Source organism: Mustela erminea, chromosome 19, assembly GCF_009829155.1.
Source record: "Mustela erminea isolate mMusErm1 chromosome 19, mMusErm1.Pri, whole genome shotgun sequence".
NCBI lineage: Eukaryota > Metazoa > Chordata > Mammalia > Carnivora > Mustelidae > Mustela > Mustela erminea.
Genome location: NC_045632.1, coordinates 19,726,904 through 19,751,071, shown reverse-complemented (window position 1 = coordinate 19,751,071; position 24,168 = coordinate 19,726,904). Strand labels below are relative to the sequence as shown.

Genomic DNA, 24,168 nt, shown 5'->3' with positions numbered 1-24,168 from the left:
GTGACTATTAAAATGCTATTGATCTCACTTGCCCAGTCTCAGCGGTTGTGTATTCAACCATCCCCACAACCCTAGGGCGGGAAGCCCTCCCTCACCAAAGGGGTAAAGAAGAGGTGATCCAAACACTGCCCTCTAATTACAACTAAATATCCTCTGGAAGTTACTGGAACAGACAATGATTAGAAGACTCTTAAAGCTGGAAAGCAGAAGGTGGACTAGCCAGGGACCTCAGGACTTGAGGAACAAGGATGTAGTCAGTTCCCCAACGACTGGGCACTACAGATTCTTACAACCCAGAACCACCAAGAGGCATAAAAAACCAAAAACAATCAGGAAAGCTGCTTTCACGGGACAAAGGACAAGAAAAGGAAAAGCCCAAGAGAGACCTAATGGGGAGCCCCAGTGGCTGATCTGGGACAGAGGCACTGGCGGGAGGTCCGACCCACCTGCAGCAATCGAAAATCAGTGTAGAAGTTGGTCCACCTGAAGAAGCAGCCTCAGCTGAGCCCTGCGTCCACTTACCCTCCACCCGGTGGCAGAAAAAGACCCAGGCCCAACAGCTTCTGTCCCCATCTCCAAGTCTCCTGCTGAAGAGAGTGGCCCTACGCCACCAGGTAGCCCTGGAAATGACCCCAACAGATGACACCAACTGTGTCATCAGAGACTGAGCAGTGGCCCTAGAAGTTCTAGAAGAATTAATCTAGAAGACAAGAATCACAATGGAAGATTTCTGATAACCAAACTGTCAAAAATATATATATGAGAACCTGCATACTTAATCTAAACAGAGTGACTGCCCCCTAAAATAGATTTAAATAGGTCAAGAGTGCCATAACATAATAACCAAAATGTCCAGGATACAATTAAAAATCACTTATCTTATAAATTTAAAAAAAGAAAAAAAAAAAAAAGAAAATCACTCATCTTTCCAAAGAATCACAATTTGAGTAAGAAAAGACAACTGACTCCAATACCTAGATCAATAAATGTTGGAAATACCTAACAGGAATTTTATTTTATTTTTAAGATTTTATTTATTTATTTGACAGAGAGACACAGTGACACAGCTGAGCAGGGATCCTGATTCAGGGCTCGATCCCAGGACATTGGGATCATGACCTGAGCCAAGGCAGATGCCCAACAACCGAGCCACCCAGGCACCCCTTTCATTTCATTTCATTTCATTTTAAAAATTTTATTTACCCAACAAGAATTTTAAAGAATTATCATAAAAATGCTTCAAGAAACATTTGCAAATTCTCTTGAAACAAAGGGAAAAAAAATCTTAGCAAAAAGTAGCAGTAATCGAAGAGAACCAAATGGAAATTACAAAACTGGAATATACAACTGAAAAGAAAAACCCGCTAGATGGACTCCATAGTAGAATGGAGATGACAGAGGACACAAGCAATAAGCTTGAAGACAGATCAATAGAATTTACTCAGTCAAAACAACAGACAGAAAACAGACTGAAAAAAATAACAACAGAGCCTCAGAGTTCTGTGGGACAATAACTAAAGATATAACATTCATACAATTAGAATCCCAGAAAAGAAGAGAAAGGGTGTGGTACTGAAAAAATATTTGAAGAAATACTATAAAAATAAAAATAATTAAAAAAATAGGGGCACCTGGATGGCTTGGGCTGTTGAGTGTCTGCCTTCAGTTCGGGTCCTGATCCTGGGGTCCTAGGATGGAACCCTTCCTCTGGTACCCTGCTCAGCAGGGAGTCTGCTTCTCTCTCTCTGACCCTCCCCCTTGCTTGTGGTCTCTCATGTGTGCTCTCTCTCTCTCTCTCTCTTAAGTGAATCAATAAAAAACCCTTAATAAATAATAAGCCAACCCTGTACAAACACAGAACATAATCAAACTTCTAAAACTAAAGACAAAAAAAACGCTGGAAAGAAATGACACATTACCTGTCAAGGAACATCAACTAGAACGAGAATTTTTTTTTTTTCATCTGAAACCATGGGGGCCAAAAGTAAGTGGCATAATATTTTTCAAGTACTAAAAGAAAAGAACCGTCAACTTCAAATCCCTATGTCCAGTAAAGCTATCCTTCAGAAATGAAGAAAAAGAAAGTTATTCTTAGATAAGGAAGCTTAGAGAACTTGTTGCTTGCAGATGTATCCTTGAAAGAAGCTCTCCAACCAGAAAGAAGATGATAATAGAAGAAGGCTGAGACATTCAGAAAAGAAAGAAAAAGAATGGAATGGGTAAAAATTAAAGGTAAATACAATAAACTCTCCATTGCCTCATGAGTTTCTTTAATCATATTTTGTGGTTAAAGAACAAGTTATAATACTATCTGATGTGGTGATGTTCAATATAGAGAGGAAATGCTTAACATCATTATGTTTAAAAAGCCAGGAGAGTAAAACAGATGGTTTTTACACTTCACTTGAGGTGGTCAAACATCGACACCAGTAGACTGATACGTTATGTATATACATAGTAATACCTACAGCAACCACAAAGGAAACTGTACAAAGCAATATACTCCAAAAAATCATAAAGAAATCAAAATGAAACTAAAAATGTTCAAATAGCCCACAGGAAGGTAAGAACAAAGAAACAGAAGGATGAGAATCAGAGGCAACAAACAGAAAACAAATTATAAAATGACAGACTTAAGCTCTAACATATCAATAAATACTTTAAAAATAAATGTTCTAAATTCACAAATTAAAAGACAGAGATTGACAGAGTATGTGAAAACACAGACACACACACAACCACAATCCAAGGATATGCTGTCTATAAGAAACTGACTTCAAACATAAGGACAGGGAGGTTAAAAATAAAAGGGTGAAGGGCGCCTGGGTGGCTCAGTGGTTTAAGCTGCTGCCGTCGGCTCGGGTCATGGTCTCGGGTTCCTGGGATCGAGTCCCGCATTGGGCTCTCTGCTCGGCAGGGAGCCTGCTTCCCTTTCTCTCTCTGCCTGCCTCTCTGCCTACTTGTGATCTCTCTCTCTCTGTCAAATAAATAAATAAATAAATCTTTAAAAAAAATAAATAAAAGGGTGAAAAAATAGATATCATGCAAACACTAATTTTTTTTTTACATTGGATTTAACACCAAAAGCAAGGCAACAAAACCAAAAATAAGCAAGTGGGAATGCATCAAACTAAGAACTTCTGCACACCAAAAGAAACCACCCAACAAAAATGAAAATGTAACCTATGCGATTGGAAGAAAATATTTGCAAATTATATATCCGATAAGGAATTAATGCCCACAATATATAAAGAGCTCATATAACTCAAAAACAAGCAAACAAACAAACAAAAAAACCCACAAATAATCCAATTAAAAACTGGACCAAGGATCTGAATACACATTTTCTAAAGAAGACATATGACATACAAATGGCCAACAAGTATGTGAAAAGGTCCTCAGCATGACTAATTGTCAGGGAAATGCAAATCAAAATAAAAAATGCGATTATCACCTCACACCTGTTAGAATGGCTATCATCAAAAAGATAAAACAAATGCTGGCAAGGGTATGAAGAAAAGAGAATCCCGTACAATTATTCCCCTGTTGGTAGGATTGTAAACTGGTACAGCCATTATGGAAAACAGTATGGAGGATCCTCAAACAATGAAAAATAGAGCTACCAGGGCACCTGGGTGGCTCAGTGAGTTAAGTGTCTGCCTTTGGCTCAGGTCATGGTCTCAGGGTCCTGGGATCGAGCCCCGCATCAGGCTCTCTGCTCAGTGGGAAGCCTGCTTCCCCCTCTCTCTGTCTGCCTCTCTGCCTACTTGTGGCCTCTCTCTCTGTTAAATAAATAAATAAAATCTTAAAAAAAAAATAAAACTACCATATGATCCAGAAATTCTGCTTCTGAATCTTTATCTGCAGAAAATGAAAACACAAACTCAAAAAGATACAGGCACCCCTATGTACATTGCAGCATTGTTTACACTAGCCAGGACATGGAAGAAATCTAAGGGTACACCGATGGATAGATGGATAAAGAAAATATGGTGTGGCTATCCGATGGAATATTATTCTGCCATAAAAAAGAATAAAATCTTGTCATTTGTGACAACATGGATGGCACCCCCGAGGGCATTATGCTAAACAAAATAAGTCAGAGAAACACAAATACAATATGATCTCGCTTACATATGGAATCTAAACAAGCAAGCAAAGAAAACACACCAAACTCCTAGATACAAAGAACAGATCCGTGACTGTCAGAGGCACGAGGTGGGGGTGGAGACAATGGGTGAAGGTGGTCCTTCTAGGTATAAACGTCTACTTCTAAAATAAATTAGTCCTGAGGATGTAATGTGCAGCATGGTGATTATAGTTAGTAATACTGTACTGTATGTTTGAAAGTTGTTAAAAGAGTAGATATTAAAAGTTCTCATCATAAAAAATAATTTGTGACTATGTGTGGTGACGGATGTTCATTAGAATTTCTGGGGGAACATTTTGCACTATGCATGAATATCAAGTTATGTTATACATCTGAAACTAATATAATATTAAATGTTAATTATATCTCAATAAAAATAAAGTGATGGGGGCACCTGGGTAGCTCAGTGGTTAACCCTCTGCCTTCGGCTCAGGTCACGGTCTCAGGGTCCTGGGATCAAGCTCCGCATCGGGCTCTCTGCTCAAGAGGGAGCCCACTTCCCCCGTCCCTCTGCCTGCCTCTCTGCCTACTTGTGATCTCTCTCTCTGTGTCAAATAAATACATAAAAGTTCAAAAAAAACTAAATAAAGCGATGGAAGAGATATATCATGCAAACATTAACTTAAAAAAAAAACCATGAGTAGCTATATTAATACTTGATAAAGTAGACTTCAGAGCAAATAAAGTTACTAAGCACAAAGAGGGACATTACTTAATCTACCAGGAAGATCTAGCTATCCTTAATGTATACGCATCAAACAACAGAGCCTGAAAATTTATGAAGCAAAAACTGACAGATCTAAAAGAAGAAACAGACAAATTCACAATTATAGTTGGGGACTTTAACACCCAACTCTTTGCACATAATTGACAGCCTAGACAGAAAATCAGCAAAGATAACTATGAACCAGCAGGATTTAAATGCCGTGTATAGAACATTCCACCCAACAACAGCAGAACAGTTATTTGTAAGTACCCATGAAGCATTCACCAAGATAGATATCTTGGGTCATAAAACAAACCTTAACAAATTTAAAAGAATTGAAATCATACGGAGTATGTTCTCTGACCATAATGGAACCAACCCAGCAACCAATAACAGAAAATCCAATAAGAAAATCTCCAAACACTTTGAAATTAAACAACATACTTCTGAATAATCCATGGGCCAAAGGGAACTCCCCAAAGAAATTTAAAATATACATATAACTGCGTGAAAATGAAAACACAACATTTCAAAATTTGTGAGAGCCAGCCAAAGAAATGATAAGAAGAAAAATTATAGCACTAAATGCTTACATTTAAAAATAGAAGATGTCTCAAACCAACCAGCTAAGCTCCCATCTCAGGAACCTAGGAAAAAAAAATAAAATTAGACAAGTTGGAATGGCAGAAATAAGACATTCTCTATTAGCAGATGACATGTTGCTGGTGAGTAAAATCCCAGAGAATCTACCAAAAAACAAAACAAAACAAAACCAAAAAACCATAAACTTTTAGAACTAATAAAAGAGTTCAGTAAGTTTGCAGGTGATAAGATCAACACATAAAAATCAATTGCATTTCTGTATACTAACAGTGAACAAGTGGAAACCAAAATTTAAAAATGAAATGCCACTTAAAATTGCTCCAAAAAATAAAAACTCAGATATCAATCTAGCAAAACATGGCCTGTATAATGAAAATTTTAAAATGCTCACAAAAGAAATCAAAAGATATAAGTATGTGGAGAGATGTGCTATGTTCATTGATTGGAAGACTCATCCCAGTAAAATGTTGAATGTAAAAAATATAATGATGTATAAGTTTAATGTAACTCCTATTAAATTCTCAGCAAGGTTTTTTTGAGAAATACACAAAATTATTTGAAAATTCATATGGGAAGACACAGGCCCTAGCTTGGCCAAAACTATTGGAAAAAGATTACAGTGGGAGGAAATGTTCTTCTTGAGGTTAAGGTTCACTACATAACTACAGTAATTAAGATAGTGTAACTATTGTCAGAGGGATAGACAAATAGCAGAACAGAGTAGAAAACACAAAATCAGACCCACACAAATATGCCCAACTCATATTTGACATAGGAGAAAAAGCAAATCATTGGAGGGTTTGCCTTTTCAATAAATAGTGTTGGAGCAATTGGCCGTTCATAGACAAAAATGGAGAGAGAGAAAAAAATAAATAAACCTTGACTTAAACAGCAGTCCTTATACAAACATTAACTCAAAATGGATCATGGACTTAAATGTAAAATGTAAACTTACGAAACATTTAGAAAAAACACAGGAAGAAATGTTTAATACCCCAGACAAAGCAAAAAGTTCTTAGAATGAAATTAAAAGCATGATCCATAAAATTTGATAAAACTGACCTCATCAAAATTAAAATGAAAAACCTTTGCTCTACATAACACTCAGGATGGAAAAGGCAAACTACAGACTGAAAGAAAATATTTGCAAATTACTAACCTGAACAAAGGACTACTACCTAGAATATATAAAGAACTCCCAAAACTCAACAGTTTAAAAAAACTCAAAACAATACAATTAAAACTGGAGGAAACGCTTATACAGACATTTCACTGAAAAGGACATACAGATGGCAAATAAGCACTTGAAAGAAAAATCAGGGGGCGCCTGGGTGGCTCAATGGGTTAAAGCCTCTGTCTTCAGCTTAGGTCATGATATCAGGGTCCTGTGTTGAGCTCTCTGCTCAGTGGGGAGCCTGCTTCCCCCACCCACCCCCTGCCTCTCTGCCTACTTGTGATCTCTCTCTCTCTCTCTGTCAAATAAATACATAAATAAAAATCTTTTTTAAAAAATCAGCACTGGATGATCTATGGAATTATTGAATCACTCTAACTACTATAACATTATGTTAACTGTACTGGAATTAAAATGAAAACTTTAAAAAATGCTCAACACAATGCACTGTTAGAGAAATGCCAATTTAAAACACACTGAGATATTACTACACACCTATATTGTATGAATTACTAAAATAAAAATACTGGTGAGTATGTCGCAAAACTGAATGACTCCTACAATGGCTGGTGGGAAAATATGAAATGGTCAGCTACTCTTAAAAGTAGCTTGACGATTCCTTTTTAAAACTAACAGTGAGGGGTGCCTGGGTGGCTCAGTGGGTTAAAGCCTTTGCCTTTGGCTCAGGTCATGATCCTGGGGTCCTGGGATCGAGCCTCGCATCGGGCTCTCTGCTCGGCAGGGAGTCTGCTTCTCCCTCTCTGTCTGCCTGCTTCTCTGCCTACTTGTGATTTCTATCAAATAAATAAATAAAATCTTAAAAAAAAATAAAACTAGCAGTGGACTTGCCATACAGCCCAGCAATTGCCCTCCTGGGCATTTATCCCAGAGAAATGAAAACTTATTTTTATGAATAAATTCATACCTAAGTGTTCATAAAACCTTTGTTCATAAGAGCTCCCCTGCCCCGGGTACCTGCCCACATGTCCTTCAGTGGGTAAATAGTTAAACTTAGATACATCCATCTCATGAAATACTACTCAGCAATGAAAAAGAATGCTCTGTTGAGACACGCAACAACTTGGATGAAACTGAGGAAATTACCTTGGAGGGGGGGAAGAAAAGTTAATCTCCAAAGGATGGTCCTGCATGATCCCACTTATATAACATTTTTATACAATAACATAATTATAGAGACAAAAAATAGATTAGTGGCTGCCAGAAGGGATGAAGGGAATGGGGAAGAAAGGTGGGCATGTCTATCAAGGGATAGTTCCAGTGATGATGATAGATGATGTTCACACAGAGCCATTCATGCGATAAAATGGCCTACACACACACACACACACACACACACACACACACACACGTGCATTTATAACTGGTGAGGGCTGAACAACTCTGTGCATGGTACCAGCATCAGTTTCCCAGGGTTCCATTAAATAAAGTCATGGAAGATCCCACCTCTGGGGGAACTCAAGGAAGCAGAGGCAGGCCTGCCCTATGCACTTCCTTGCAACTTCCTGTGACTCTGTAATTATTTCAAAATAAACATTTCTTTAAAAAATAAAATAGGGGGCGCCTGGGTGGCTCAGTGGGTTAAAGCCTCTGCCTTCGGCTCGGGTCAGATCCCAGAGTCCGGGATGGAGCCCCGCATAGGCTCTCTGCTCAGCAGGGAGCCTGCTTTCCCCCCTCTCTCTCTGTCTGCCTCTCTGCCTACTTGTGATCTCTGCCTGTCAAATAAATAAATAAAATCTTAAAAAATAAATAAAAATAAAAAATAAAATGGAAACGAAAACTTGAGGCTTTGGGCCCATTCTGCATAGCCTGGGCCTTCTCCTCAGACTTCGGGAGGCTTGTCTCCCTGCTCTGTCTCCTGATCCGGGAGGAGCTCTCTGTTTCATCCATGCCCCTGGCATAGCCCCTGGGAGGGGCTCCGTAAATGTCTCCTGAACAAACTCACGTGACTCCAATGATGCAAACATGGAAAGAACATCAAACGGAGTCTGTCTCTTTGGCATTTCCAGTAAAGGCCCGCAAGGGCCAGGAGCACAGAGCTGAGGGGCTGGGGGTGCAGCGGGTTCATCATCCATTTTCCTAGAAGGCGGGTGAAGGAGGGGTTGCGTCAGACACCAGGTGAGGCCAAAGACCCAGAAAAGTCAGGGTGGGCAATGAGCGTGTCTGGAGAGGCAAGAAGGGGTGGTGGGGTTTGCCACCACGGAGCCTGGAGAGAAGCTGGAGGCTCCCCATAGACACCCATTTTCGGGTTCTAGCCGTGGGCAACGTCCCCAAAGGGGCGTCCTTCTGGCTTCCGGTCCCCATCCGGTGAACACAGGGGCTCATGCCCAGGCTGTGGGGGGCCAGGGGCAGCCTTTTTGGCATTCTCTCCATCTTCTCTCTTCCCCATCATGGCACACACCACCTTCTTTCTCTTCTTCCAGTTACAAAACAAGATCTCCAGCACACACGCAGCAGTAAATGCAAGCAGGCATGGAGGAAATGAGAGTAGGGAATCTGAGCGGACCTTTCACAGGGGCTCAGCGTACGGGACCTCCTGAATTGTAAACAGACCTGCTCTGGGGGACCTTCCACATGCATCTCAGTCCTTGGCACCCATGGAGGGCCTGTCTCTGGCCCCCGGCAGGGACAGGGAGCATATCCTCACCTTCTCTGCTCACAGTGACTGTTTTAGAGATGGAAATGCTACCCAGGCGCCTGCAGAAGGAATTCTACTATATGCATGGGAGATCTGCTTCTGCTGGAACTGCTGGCAACTTCCTCGCCTCTGGAAAAGCCTACAAAGGAAACAGATGCCCAGGAGAGAGAGCTGAGGGCTGGGGGAGGAGTCTGAGACCTGACGAGGGTCTCCCCTCCTGCCTCTAGCCGTGTCTGAAGCAGCCCGCCCCACTGCCCCTGGGCTTTTCAGTTATTTGAGCAAACATATTTCCTGTTCTGTCTTAAGGCAGTTTGAACTGGGGAACTGGGTTTATTTTTTTGCCTTGCAACATAGAGTCCTGACTGATAAAAGGATTATCTGCACTAGTATTGTCATGGGCCACGTTTAGCCAGCCAAACATGATGTAAATGTGGATTTCCAGGAACACATCCACTGCCTAACATGATAGGGGAAACTCCCCATCACTATGAGATGGTGTGAGACCAGCCCTCAGGTTCCTGCAAAGGGAAATCTCATCTGAGGAGTGGAGAGGGAGCAGAACTGAGTGGGACAATGTTAATGATACCTTCTCAGAATTTCAGAGACTAAAGATGAGGGTGAGTTTGAGGCAGTCATTAAAACTTCTAAGAAATATATTCAGACTTTGGAATGTCCAGTTCAGGATTTAGGATTCCCCCCTGCCCCCCAGTGGTCCAAGGAAGATAGGTAAGAAACAGAAAAAAATGGTAAAGATCTAACTAATATTCATAATTTTGAGGGGTGATTTCACCTAAAAAGGAAACAAGACGTCGTGGAAATAGAATACTCTGGAGACAGAAGGATTCTTGGAAATGAAAAATTGATTATTTTTTTTTCTATGAATCAATGAGAAGAGAACAGGCAAGTTTGAAAAAGAACATAATTATAAGCCAATCCTATTCATGAACATATACATAAAAATACTGATAAAATGTTATAATCTGAGTGAAGCAGTGTAAAATCCATCATAACCAAGTGAGATTTAACCCAATAACATATGGGAGGTTTATCATTAGAAAAATATTGATGCGGGATGCCTGGCTGTCTCAGTGAGTTAAGCATCTGCCTTCAGCTCAGGTCATCATCTCAGGGTCCTGGGATCAAGTCCTGCCCGCATCCGTCTCCTTACTCAGCAGGGAACCTGTTTCTCTGTCTGCCTGCCACTCTCCCTGCTTGTGCTCTCTCTCTCTCTGACAAACAAATGAATAAAAATTTAAAAAAGAAAAATATTGGGGCACCTGGGTGACTCAGTTGGTTAAGTGACTGCCTTCTGCTCAGGTCGTAATTCCGTAGTCCCAGGATCGAGTCCCACATCAGGCTCACTGCTCGGCAGGGAGTCTGCTTCTCCCTCTGATCTCTCTCCTCTCATGCTTTCTCTCTCTCTCTCTCCCACATAAATAAATAAAATCTTTTAAAAGATTGATGCAATTAACTAAAAATAGATTAAAGAAAAAAAGAAATACATGATCACATCAACAGAAGCAGAAAAAGCATTGGCTAAAACTCTATATGCACTTATTATAAAAATCAGGGTAAAAGAAACTACAGCAGAGGTGCCTGGGTGGCTCAGTGGGTTAAAGCCTCTGCCTTCGGCTCAGGTCATGATCCCAGGGTCCTGGGATCGAGCCCCGCATCGGGCTATCTTCTCAGGAGGGAGCCTGCTTCCTCCCCTCTTTCTGCTTGCCTTTCTGCCTGCTTGTGATCTCTGTCTGTCAAATAAATAAATAAAATCTTAAAAAAAAAAAAAAAAAGAAACTATAGCAAAAACCTACAGCAAACATTATACCTAACAGTAAAATCCCAGAAATTTTTCCTTTAATGTCAGAAATGTGGGCACCTGGGTGGCTCAGTCGGTTGAGCATCTACCTTTGGCTCAGGTCATGATCCCAGGGTCCTGGGATGGAGACCCACGTCCAGCTCTCTGCTCAGTGGGGAGTCTGCATCTCTCTCTCCTTCCCCCTGCTCATTTTTTTTTCTCTCTCTCTCTCATAAATAAATAAATAAATAAAATATTAAAAAATAAAATCTGAAACATGATGAGGATGCTTATTATCTCTGATCCTGTTTAACCCTGCACTATCAGTTTTAGCCACCTCAGTAAGAAAAGAGAAAAGTAAAAGGACTGGAGACATTATAATTATCTACATGGGGATAAAAGTTGGAAACAAGCAGAACTAATGAGAGAGTTTACCAAACTTGCTGTAAACCTATTTGATATACAAAGATGGCAAGACTTGATGCCAGCAACACACCATTAGGAAAAGCAACTTTTAAAAATCCCTTTTAAAACCACAACAAAAACCTCAAAGTACATAGGGATAAAATCAACCAAACACATGCAGGATATTTATGGAGAAAAATTTTACAGAAGGACATAATAAAATACTTTTAAAAATGGAAAGATATATGCAGTGTTCATTGAGGAAAAGACGGTATCGTGAAAACACTGAATTTTCCCATATAACCATATAAACACAATGTATTTCAATTAAAATGCCAACATTTTTAGTGTGCAATTTGAAACACTGATCTTAGAAGTTACGTGGAAAAGCAAAAGGTAACCAATAGACAAAAAAATTATCAACAACAAAAACAACAGAGAACTAGGGCTTGCCCTACCAGAAATCAAGGCTTATTACAAAGTTATGGTAATTAAATCAATAAGTACTAGCACAAGGTAGTAAAGAAGAACCAAAAGAGAAAAACTGAATGAACTGATGAATGTAAATATAAAAACTTGGCGTATGACGGAAGTGACTTTAAAATGAGTGGGGAAAAGGAATTATTCAGTAAGTGTTATTGGGACTACTGGCTACGTGTACAGAAAAAAATAAAATCACCTCCCCCTACCATTTCATGCTATATATAAAAATAAATTCCAGAAGGACTGAAGTCCTAAGTGTAAAAAGCAAAATGTAAAATCTTTTCAAAAGACAATATAGGTGAATGTCTGCTTCTGGTCATTATACATCATAAATAATGAGAAGACTGGACAAAATATATGAATCAACTGTTTTCTGACATTGAACAACAAGCAGTGAAGGTCTGTAGTGTCTGAAAGAAAGGAAACAAATGAAGTGGGGTCTTATGATCACTTTGGCTTCCTGCTTGGAGGCTCCCTCTGGACTCTGCCACAGGGGAAAGAATTCAAACAGAGCATGGCACTCCTATTCAATCGAGAAGACAGAGACAGAGTTCAGAGAGGCTAAGGGGTACTGGAGTTTGCAGTGCACAACACAGAAGAGGAAAGAGATTTGCACAGAAAAACTCTAGAAATATGCATAGGCATCCTCTTCAGTTTTTAGTTGCAACTAACTGATGCATAGAGTGAGACTCAAAGAGGCTGGGTAAGGAAAAACTAATAGGAAAAGAACAACTACCGGGAAGCATTAAGTGGAATAATTCCATACAGAGAGCAATAAGTGGAACACTTCTCTCCCAGAGAGCTTGGAGATGTTGGCATTCTAACAGGCAGAATGAAGAGAATTTACTGAACACTGAGGCCATTCTGTAGATACCCCAGAAGGAAAATGGTGTGATATTAAAGCTGAACTAGCCTGAGCATAAAGACTCCTACAGACCCACCCTAATAAATTGTAAACACATGCTTCAAATGATTCACAGGTTACTTAGTTGGCTGACAAAACAAAACTTAACTCTCTTTAAAAGAAGACAACAAAATCCAGTCACTAAGTGATGTCTAGCATCCAAAAAAAAAAAAAAAAAAAAAATTACTAGGCATGTGAAAATGTGATCTACAACCATGAGAGGAATGAGTCAATACAACAGAAACAACAAAGATGATAAATCTATTAGATAGAACAATTTAAACAGTTATTTTTTAAAAGTCAAGAGTTTGATGAGAATATAATGAGACTATGGAATATATAAAAAGGAAAACCAAATACAACTTCTGAAAATGAAAAATAGACATTTTATTATTTTTTTATTTTTTATTTTTATTTTTTAAAAAATTATTTATTTATTTATTTGACAGAGAGAGAGAGAGAGGGATCACAAGCAGGCAGAGAGAGAGGAGGAAGCAGCCTCCCCGCGGAGCAGAGAGCCGGATGTGGGGCTCGATCCCAGGACCCTGGGATCACGACCCGAGCTGAAGGCAAAGGCTTAACCCACTGAGCCACCCAGGCGCCCCGAAAAATAGACATTTTAAATGATTTCGTTAGATGAGATTAAAATCAGAAGACACCAAAGAAGATAAAAATGGGCAAACACTAAGACATAGGATTTGAATGCATAGAATAGCAGAAAAGAAAAGCAGAAAGAAAAAGCACTAAAAAAAAAAAAAAAACAGACTCCTAGAGACCTGTGGAACAATATCAAGCAGTCTAACACATCTATACACACAAACAAATAAGGAAGAGGAGGAGGAACTTTTTTGGGGGAAATAATGATCCCTTGAATCCCAGATTTGATGAAAAGTGTCCACCTCTACATAGAAGAATCTCAAAAAGCCCAAACAGAATAAGCATAAATAAATCATAATTCAATAGTTGAAACAAGTGATGCAGTAACTCTTTATTTGTTTATTTATTTATTTATTTAAAGGCACACTATAACTTTACATATAGAGATTACAAAGATAGTAGTTAATGCTGGCTTCTGGTCAGAAACAATGTGATCAAGAAGAAAATGCATTAACATCCTTGAATGCTGAAATAAAGAAATGTCAGTTTCTAATTCTACATCCAACAAGGTAATCTTCAAAACTGTTCATCTGAATCTGTCTTTATTTTACTTTAATTTTGAAGGTTACCTTGCTGGATATAGAATTACACATTGATCTTTTTTTCTCTCCGCATTTCAGAGAATATGTCACTAGCAGACCTTCATCTCAAGAAATGGTAAAAGAAGTTCAACAGCTGGAGGAATATGACACTAATTGGAAATTTGACTAACACAAAGGAGGGAAGAGAGGCAGAAAAGATAAACAGGTTGATAAATATACGCCCTCCTTTTTCTTGTTTTTTAAAAAAACTTCTTTAAAAGATATTTGACTTTTTAAAAAAGATTTTATTTCTTTCACAGACAGAGATCACAAGAAGGCAGAGAGGCAGGCAGAAAGAGGAGGAAGCAGGCTCCCCGCTGAGCAGAGAGCCCCATGTGGGGCTCAATCCCAGGACCCTGAGATCATGACCTGAGTTGAAGGCAGATGCTTTTACCCACTGAGCCACCCAGGTGCCCCCCACTTTTTTTTTTTTAATATTTTATTTATTTGACAGACAGAGATCACAAGTAGGCAGAGAGGCAGGCAGAGAAGAGGAAGCAAAAAGATATTTGACATTTTTTAAAGATTTTATTTATTTATTTGAGAGAGAGTGAGAGAGAGCATGAGAGCGGAGAAGGTCAGAGGGAGAAGCAGACTCTCCGCAAGGCTGGGTGCCCAATGTGGGACTAGACCCTGGGACTCAAGGACCATGACCTGAGCCAGAGGCAGTGGCTTAGCCAACTGAGCCATCGAGATGCCCAAGATATTTGACATTTAAAGCAGAATTTGAGGTATATAACATATGCAGAAGTAAATTATATGAAAACAATTGTACAAAGCACAGGAAGTGGTAAAAAGAAAGTATGGTATTGTACTTTGTATTATGCATACACAATGCATAGTTCTTACATTTTACACAAAATAGTTTAATATCACTTGAAGCCAGACTGTATAAGATGCACAAAATAAACCCTAGAACAGGACAAAAAAATAAAATGAATAAGTGTAGTTAACCAGCCAATATAGAGTAGAGTAATAAAGATACTTAATCGAAAAGAAGACAGGAGAGATGAATAAGAGAACAATGAATATGGAGCAAAAAGAAAACAAATAGTAGATGGTAGACTTAAACCCAATCATATCAATAATTACTTTAAATATAAATGGTCTAAACATTAAAAGGCAGAGATTGTCATACTGGATAAAAAAGCAAGATAGAATTATATGCTGGTTAAGAAACACTTCAAATATAAAAACACATACAGGTTAAAAGTGAAAAAAGAGAAAAGAAAAATACGTATATCATTCAAATACACGTAAGAAACCCGAAGTATCTACATTAATATCATATAATGTAGAGAATATTATTGCAGAGAAACAGGAACATTACATAATGATGAAAAGAGCATTCCATCAAGAAAACCTAAAAACTATATGCACTTTATACCACAGATTCAAAATGCATGCAACAAAAATTAACTAAAAGGAGGAATAGGTAAATTACAGTCAGTTGGAGATTTCTATATTCTTCTCTCAATAATCAATAATATAAGAAGACAGAATATCAGTAAGGATACAGAGGACTTGAACAGTATTATCAGCCATCTTGACATAATTGCATAGAACATTACATTTAATAATAGAAGAATATACATTCTTTTCTTTTAAAAAAAAAAGCATTTATTTATTTGAGACACAGTATGCATGTGCACATGTTAGCAGGAAGAGGGGGAGATGGGGGTAAGGGGAAGGGAGAGAATCCCAAGCAGACTCCCTGCTGAGTGGGGAGCCAGCATGACCCTGAGACCATGACCTGAGCCAAAACAAGGAGTCCAATGCTTAACCAACTGAGCCACCCAAATGCTCCAGAATATACAGTCTTTTTAAGTGTATATGGATCATTTACCAAAATAGACTATTTTCTATTATAGAACACAAATCTCAGTAAATTTTAAAGGACTGAAATCGTAGATGTTTTCTAATTACAAAATATTAAATTAAAAATAAATAACATGGTGCCTGGGTGGCTTAGCTGGTTAAGCATCTGCCTTCAGCTCAGGTCATGATGCCAGGATTCTGAGATCAAGCCTCACATCTGGCTCCCTGCTCAGAGGGGAGCCTGCTTCTCCCTCTCCCTCTGCCTGTTGTTCCCCCTGCTTGTGTGCACTCTCTCTCTCTAATAAATATATAAGATCTTTTAAAAAATTAAAAATAAAAATCAATATGATATCTATTTATAAATATTTGGAAATTAAATAATACAGTTTTAAATAATCCATGAGTCAAGAAGAAATTACAAAAAGTTCAATAATATGTTGAACTGAATAATAATGGAAATGTATCACTAAATTACTGGTAGACAGCTAATAAGGAGTTGAGTGCACCTAAACAGCACTTAGAAGAAAGTTAAAAGCTTTCAATGCATATATTTGGAAAAGAAGAAAAGTGTAAAGCCAGTGATCTAGGCTACCACTTTAAGAAGCTGGAAAAAGAAGAGCAAATTAAACCTAGAGGAAAAAGAAGGAAGGAAATAATATAATTAGAGTGGAAATCAATAAAATTAAAAATGGACAAATAGGTTCACCTGGATGGCTCAGTCAGGAGAGCATGCAACTCTTGATAGCAGAGTCATAATTTCAAACCCCATGCTGGGTGTAGAGATTAACAAATAATAATAATAATAATAATAATAAGTAAACCTATGAAAATGGACAAATAATAGAGAAGGTCAATGAAATCAAAACCAGATTCTTTGAAAACCTCAATAAAACCTATAAACTCATAGTTAAACCTATCACAAAAAAAAAGAATGACAAAATTACCATGTTAGGTATAAAAGAGGAGCCATCATTTAAGATCCTATAGATATTAAAAGAATAATAAGGAAATGTAAAAACTTTGATGTGAATAAATTTGTAAATGTAGATGAACTGGACAAACTCATTGAAAAATACAAAGCATCAAAACTGACCCAGGGAAAAATAGAAAGTCTGAATAGTCCTCCATCTTCTTTTGAAATTTTTATTAATTAATAACTTTTAAAACTTCTAATAGAGAAAATTCCATACCACAGTGGCCTTACTGGAAACCTCCTATCAAACACTTAAGGAAGAAATCATTCATAAGTATACATAAATTCTTTCAGAAAATAGAGAAGGAACGAATAGTTCCCAACTCATTTTATGAGGCCAATATATTAACTTGTTAATGAAACCAGATAAAGATATTACAAAAAACCTCTATACTGCTATAACTCATTACCATAGATGTATAAGTCTTCAACAAAATATTAGCAAAGTAACTCCAACAATAGATGAACATGTGAGGTTTACCGCAGAAATGTTAGGTTGGTTTATCATTTCAAAATTAAAGAATGTAATTCATTTTATCAGCAAAATAGAAGAGAAAAATCCATCTGGCCACCTTAATAGATCCAGAAAGAAGCTTTGACAAAATTCATTGTTCGTTCATGAAAAAAAATTCTCAGCAAACTAGGACTGTAAAGAAACTTCTTCAACCCAGTAAAGAACATCTGAAGAAGCTATAGCCAACATCACTTAATCATGAAAGATAGGAAGCTTTCATCCTAAGATCAGGAATAACAAGATGTCCATTTTTACCACTTTTTTTCAACATTGCATTGGATATCTTAGCCAATACAATAGGGCAAGAAAATGAAATACATTCTTTTTAAAAATTTGAGTATCGTTGACACATGGTGTTACATTAGTTTCAGGTATAAAACATAGTGATTCCAAACCTCTGTATGTTATGCTATGCTTATCACAAGTGTAGCTACTGTCTGTTAGCATGCAATGCTATTATGATACCACTGACTATATTCCCTATGCCACACCTTTCTTTCCATAACTGGAAGTCTGTGTCTCCCACTTCCCTTCATTCATTTTGCCTATTTCCCCTTCTCTTCTGGGGAAAAAGAAATTTAAAAAATAGACAGCTTTTATAGGAAGAAGAAAATATTTCTTTCTTCAAAGATGACACAATAGTGTACATTTAAAAAATCCCAAGTAATGTTCAAAAGCCTTCTAGAAATAATAAGGAAATTTAACAAAACCTCAGATTTCAACCTCAATATAAAAACAAAACAAAACAAAACAACAACAACAACAAAAACCCCAAGTTTTCTGTGTATACATAAATTCTAGCAGTAAAGAATTAAAAAGAAAAAATTTTTTAAATTGGTAATAGCATCTAAACCCATGAAATTACATAGGCCTAACTTTAACAAAAGATTTGCAAGACCTTATACTTAAAACTGCAAAATGTTGTTGAGAACAATTAAAGAAGACCTAAGTAAGTGGGGAGGTGGAGATGTATTTCATCTTCATAAATTGAAAACAATATTGCTAAAATGTCAATTCTCTTCAGGTGGATGTATAGAGTCAAAACAATCCCAAAAGAAATGTTGATAAGCTTTTTTTTGCATCGGTTGATGTTGACAAGCTGATTCTAAAATTTATATGGAAGTATGAAAGCCTAGAATACCCAAAACGACTTTGAAAAAGAAGATGAGAAAGGTTGTAGGACTTTCCTAAGTGATATCTACACTTTCCGTAAAACTATAGTAATCAAGACCATGGGGTGCTGGTGTCAAGACAGATCAGTAGATAGAGATTCTGAAACGTACATCAGAACAGAGGTCCAGAAATAGACCCTCACTTATATGGTTACTTGATTTTTGATACAATGGTTAAGATTATTTGATTGGGAAAATGACATGGTGCCAGAATAATTGGACATCCCTATGAAAAATATGAGCTTTAACCCCTACCTCACAACCTACACAAAAATTTACTTGAAACAGATTAACAGACCTAAATGTAAACTACAAAGTTATAAAACTTCTAGAAGTAACTATAGGAGAAAATGTTTGTAAACTTGGGGTAGGCAAAGATGTGTTAGACAAGATATGACACATTTTTTGTAGAAAAAGAGAAATTTGGGTAAATTAGACTTTATCAAAATGAAAAAAACTTCTGCTCTCTGAAAGACACTGTTTAGAAAACAAAAATCCAAGACATAAACTGAGAGAAAATATCTTTTTTTTTTTTTTAAATAGGCTCCATGCCTAGCATGGAGCCCAGCGTGGGGCTTGAACTCACGACCCTCATTTCAAGACATGAGCTGAGATCAAGAGTTGGACGGGCACCTGATTGAGCCACACGGGTGCTCCAAGAAAATATTCTTTTTTTTTTTTTTTTAAGATTTTATTTATTTATTTGACAGAGAGAAAGATCACAAGTAGGCAGAGAGGCAGGCAGAGAAAGAGGGGGAAGCAGGCTCCCCGCTGAGCAGAGAGCGTGGTGCGAGGCTTGATCCCAGGACCCCTAGATAATGACCTGAGCCGAAGGCAGTGGCTTAACCCACTGAGCCACCCAGGCGCCCCCAAGAAAATATTCTTAATTCACACTTCATACAAAGGACTTGTATAATTTCTTAAAAAGGATTCAATAATAAGAATAATAAGAAGGAAGAGAAAGAAAAGCATATATACATGACCAAGATTTGTACACAGATGTTCATAGCAGCTTTATTCATAATAGCCCCAAACTGGAAATAACCTAAGTGTCTAACCACAGATAAGTCACACACACACACACACACACACACACACACACACACACAGTCTATCTATACAATTGAATACTACTCAGCCGTAAAAAGATGAACTCCAGTACATAGGATAGTGTGGGTGAATCTCAAAAGCATTCTACTGGGCAAAAGAAGCCAGAGGAATATGCCATATTATTCCATTTAAATAAAATTTAGAAGAGGCAAATCTCATCTATGGTGACAAAAAGCAGATCAGTCATTGCCTGGGGCCAAAGGGTGGGAAAGCAGAACATCTGGGCTGGGGTGAGGGAACATTCTATATATTCTGAGAGGCATGGTTACAAGGTTGCATACATATGTCAAAAGGCATCAGATTCTACATTTAGAATGGGTGCATTCTGGGGCGCCTGTGTAGCTCAGTCAGTTAAGCGTCCAACTCTCGGTTTTCAGCTCAGGTCATGATCTCAGGGTCGCGAGAGCAAGCCCCACATTTGGCTCTGTGCTCAACGCAGAGTCTGCTTCAAATTCCCTCTCCTTCTCCCTCCTGCTCACCCCATGTCTCAAATAAATAAATAAATAAAATCTTAAAAAATAGAATAGTGCATTTTATTGTGTGTACATTATCCCTCAATCAATTTGAATTAAGAAGAAAAAAATAGGAAAATATTTTTATGTCATGAGAGTAGAGAAAGATATTTTGAATAAAATGTAAAAATTATAAACCACAAAGGAAAAAGAGAAGTCTATTACATTAAAATTCAAAACCTCTGCACATCAAAAGATACCACCAGCAATGTTTAAAAAGAAAAAAAAAAGACAGTCTACAGACTGGGAGAAGAAATTTATAACCCATATAATTGCAAAGAGATTAGTACCCAGAGTATCTCACAAACTGTTACAAATCAATAAGAAAATTACAAATAATCTAATAGAAAAACGGTCAGGATATCATGCGAATCATAGGTGAGAAACACTGGATAGTCCATAAACCTGTGAAGAGATATTCGAGCTCTCTATTAAACAGGAAAATATAAGTAAGAATGGCAGAATATGATCATCTCGATAGCACCAACTGTGGGCAAGGACATGGGGAAACGGGAACACCTTTGTGTTCCCAGGGGGAGTGTGTCTTCCTAGAGCAATTTGGAAATGAATCCAGCAAGAGTAGGAAAGCTTAAGGTGTGCTTCCCATCACGGCCAGTTCCTCATTTCACAGAATACCCCAGAGCCTTCAAGTCTAGGGGCTAAAAGGAGACATTAAAATCTGTAGTTGGGCACCTGGGTGGCTCAGTGGGTTAAAACCTCTGCCTTGGGCCCAGGTCATGATCCCAGGGTCTTGGAATCGAGCCCCGCAACGGGCTCTCTACTCAGCAAGGAGCCTGTTTCCTCCCTCTCTCTCTGCCTGCCTCTTTATTTATTTGATTTCTGTCAAATAAATAAATAAAATCTTAAATTAAAAAAAAAATCTGTTGAGCCCAGCATTGTTTCTTAGTCCCAAAATGGGAATGTCATAGATTTCCATTACTTGAGCAATGGATAGATAACATGTAGTATCATCCTCTAATGGAATAAAGTCAGTCATTATAACGAACCCAGAACTATATACATCAACAGGGCAAGATCTAGAAAGTATACATATCTTTAAATATCCATATTTAGAGAGAGACAGTAAGTAAGAAAGCAAGTTACAAAAAGATACCTACTGCCCAGAAAGGGAGGTGCTTAGCAGGACCCTAAGGGAGGGGGTCCCCACTTTATGGAAATGGAAGGGGGCAGGGCTGGGGTAAAGAGCTGCAAACTGCCTATAGGTAAGGCATCTCGCAGACTCTAGAACTCTCCAAACAGAGACCCAAAACATGCTTTCTATTCGCAGTACAGGTCTTTTGAATGTGTGGGATGCTGCTGGCTGTCCCCGTCACCCTTGGCGATAGGATACGAACAATCACTGGAAAATATTGTGATCCCATAACTGGAGCCTGTAGAATTCAAGATGAACACCCCGCCCTCTCTTCCCCCCCTCGTTCCGCCCCCAGCACCAGCCCACATCACAACTTGCCTTGTTTTTCTTCTCCACTACCATTCCACTCACTTTGGCTCCACGGACTCGCTTTGAGGTCTGCCAATTTCACATTTTTAATATAAACTCAGATGCTTAAGACAGCAGCATCAAATCCTTAACGGAAAAAAAAAAAAAAAAAAAAGACACTCCCAAAATCTACTTCCTAATTTTCCACCTACCCTTTGCCTCCAAAAAAAAAAAAAACGACACCTGTGTAAGAGCAGCTTGTGGGTTGCTGGTTGTAACCTCTTTCCCGAATGAAGAAAGTGAACCCTGCTTCCTCTTTCTCATGCACGCCAAGCTCCTTAATCCCAAACCCCTGTGCTTCTAAAGCCCTCCTGTGATTTTCACCTTGGGACTCCGGGTCCCCTGCCTGAGAGGGGCTGGGGTGTGGGAAGGTGGGAGGTGGATGTGTGTGAGGTTTGTCTCTGACCACGACCCTACCTGAGTCTGTCTTTGTCTGTCTTCCGTGGGGGATTGAAAAAACATTAGTATCTGAGCTGGACAGGATCAGCAGAACGGAGGAAGGCTCTTGTTGTATGAATTAGAGAACACTGCGAGAGTGGGACCCCTTCCCTGCCCTCACGCAAGAGCCAAAGATGCTCCTTTCGTCCTTCCGGCCCCCCTCCACCCGGCTCCCTGCCCTGGGGGCTGCCCTGTGTGTGGGGGGGAGGGTGGGGGGGTGGCCACAGGAATGGGCTCCTTTGCCTCTGGTTTCCTGTTGGGGCCAGCCCCTGGGATCCTCCTGCTCAAGACTGGAATGAGAGAGGAGAATACGGAGGGCATTTCTTCCCTCCGGGGCCACCCTCGTTGAAGGTCACTGCCCAGACAGGCTCCCACACAGCCCTTGTTTTCCTGCACGCTCACACCAGACTCTTGTGACAACATCCTAAAAGTGAAATAAACATGCATGGCAATGTTTTTAACAATCGGTCCCCCTCTCTTTCTCTGTATTGTGGGGAAAAAACCTTAGTCCTTCTCCCTCTGGTGTCTCTCTCCTGGGCTTTCACACAGAATACTTCACTGCTGACACTACACAAATGTGGGGGGGGGGGGTGCAGGGGGCGGGGCTTCCCACACCAAGCAGTCCCACAACACCTGCTGGGTGTCCTACAGTTCAACCCCATTCTGGCACTTTCTACCTGGAGAGAGCACCCGATCCCAGAGGGGAAGGCCTCCGTTCCACAAGGCTGCCCCCCACTTCGGGGGCTAATCACAAGTCCAGCGAGCTACCTCTGCATAGACCGATCTGCTGTAAATCAGAATTAATTGACAAGAACAGTTCACAGAACGCAGAAGAACGGTTCCTTACAATCACGTTTATGAAAGGTTGATATGACAAAGGACACTAATGAACAGCCAGATGAAGTTACATGGGCTGCGGTCTGTGACGGCCCCCAGCGCAGGACCTTCTGTACCCCTGGAGTTGGGGTACACCACCCTCCCAATACACAGATATGTCCCCCAACATTGAAGCTCTCCAAACGCTGTCCCTTTGGGGATTTTTCTGGAAGCTTCATCACATAGGCATAATGGATCAGTAACTGACACCATCTTCAAGGGGCAGAGGGGAGGGGGGCTGTGGTGCCAAAGGTTGGGAATGGCCACCCAGGGGCCCTGGCGCAGGGGAGCTTTCCAGGAGCAGAGTTGAGGGAGGGGTTGTGGCCAGGCGTTAGCCTCTGACTTTTCGGCCCATTGTGGTGCCGAAGGTTGGGGATGGCCTCCGTGGGGGCATGAAGGCTTCCTCGCTCTGAGGGTTTTCCGCAGCTCCAAAAGGCACCGTTTCTGCTTGGGTGGCAGGTGGACTCATGGCATGGGACTCAGGGTTCCCCAATTGGAGGGCTCGAGGGACAGGACCCTGGAAAAGGAAGACTGAAAAACCAGGAAGACCATGCTTGGTCTTCCTGATGACCAGCCCTCATCTGGGAGATCACCCGGCGTTGCCTTGTGAGAACAGGAGACAGCCCATCACCCAGGAAGAGTCCAGGGTTTCCAGAGCCCTGGACCAGGAACCGAGGCCAAAGACCCATGTGTATCTTGTATTATCTGACTTTTTCTGTCGGCCTCTGCTCGTTCATTCACAGAGTCTGTCTACGCAGCACCTATGATGCACCAGGCAGGGTGGGGGTGTGGGGAGTGGGGGGCCTTGACAGCGTGATGTGCGGCCTGTAGAGTCGTGTACACCAGGAGAGGAGGGTTTCCGACCACTGGAGCATCTGAACGCTGGCCTCTGTGTCCTTCTCTATTTCAGAGTAAGGAATAAATGACAAAAGCCACCTACGATCCCTGGGCATTCTTGAGTGATGTCAGTCACTCGGGATTTCCTGAGCACTGGCCTCCCACGAAACCTGTGACAAGGACCTCGGGGTGGCAACATGTGAACAACTTGGGGGACAACCCCTTCCCTGGCTTCGTGAAGGTTGCCATCTACTGGGGGGACGTCAGAGGAGTAGGGCTATCTGGTGGGGAAGGATTTCTGAG

At 39.8% G+C, this 24,168-nt stretch overlaps 1 protein-coding gene across 1 annotated transcript in view; it reads right to left on the bottom strand.

Moving 5' to 3' along the window:
• Positions 1 to 24,168, bottom strand: part of LOC116580123 (decreased expression in renal and prostate cancer protein-like) — a 64,808-nt gene that overhangs the window by 11,351 nt on the left and 29,289 nt on the right. The gene's annotated exons all lie outside the window — the stretch shown is intronic.